Raw genomic sequence first — 807 nt, 5'->3', positions numbered from 1 at the left:
CGTGATTTGACTCTTCATTTCTTTACTTTCCTCCACCATTTGCGTGAACAGTGACTCAAACTTCTGATTCGTCTTACTCTGCACCTCCATGAAAGATTGCAAGGTGTTCTCAAGAGAACTCCCTGGCTGATGCGAATTGTATTGAGGTGCAGAGTATGCCTTTGGTGGTTGCGGTTGTTGCTCAGTTCTCCATTGTCCTCCTGATGGTTCTGCTTGGTTGGAATCTCTCCAACTGAAGTTTGGATGGTTCCTCCAGCCAGGATTGTATGTGTTAGAGAAGGGTTTGTTATATGCCCCTAAGGCATTGCATTGCTCCTCATAAACCCCTCTCATTTCACCATAAGCAGGACAATCCTTAGCTAGATGTTCCACCCCACCATAGACAAAGCATGGCTCATGTGTCTCTGCCCTTGTTACCGTGTGGATTCCTCTACCTTCTTTGCCTTTGAGGGCCTCAATTTGCCTTGTCAAAGATTCGACTTGGACTTTGAGGTTGTCCTCATCCCTTAATTAATAGATTCCAACCGGTCGGGACCTATTGGTGCTGTCAGTAGCACTAGGTCCGGTCCAAGTGTGGGCTTTTTCGGCTAACTCGTTGAGATACTCAAAAGCCTCCTCGGGATCCTTTTGGAGAAACTCACCATTGCACATCATCTCCACAAATTGGTGCTCTCAAATCGTGAGTCCTTCGTAGAAATAATTGACGAGGCGCCAACTCTCGTAACCATGGTGAGGACACTGATTTAACAAATCCTTGAACCGTTCCCAAACTTGATACAGAGTTTCATTGTCCTTTTGGGTAAAGGT

At 46.0% G+C, this 807-nt stretch overlaps 1 pseudogene; it reads left to right on the top strand.

Annotated features, from left to right (window-relative positions):
- Window positions 1–721: 721 nt before the first annotated feature.
- LOC112093151 lies at window positions 722–803 on the top strand (annotated as a pseudogene).
- The last annotated feature ends 4 nt before the right edge of the window (window positions 804–807 follow it).

This window comes from Morus notabilis, unplaced genomic scaffold (genome assembly GCF_000414095.1).
Source record: "Morus notabilis unplaced genomic scaffold, ASM41409v2 Scaffold93, whole genome shotgun sequence".
NCBI lineage: Eukaryota > Viridiplantae > Streptophyta > Magnoliopsida > Rosales > Moraceae > Morus > Morus notabilis.
The sequence above is the reverse complement of the archived record's forward strand: the minus strand, read 5'-3'. Positions and strand labels throughout refer to the sequence as shown.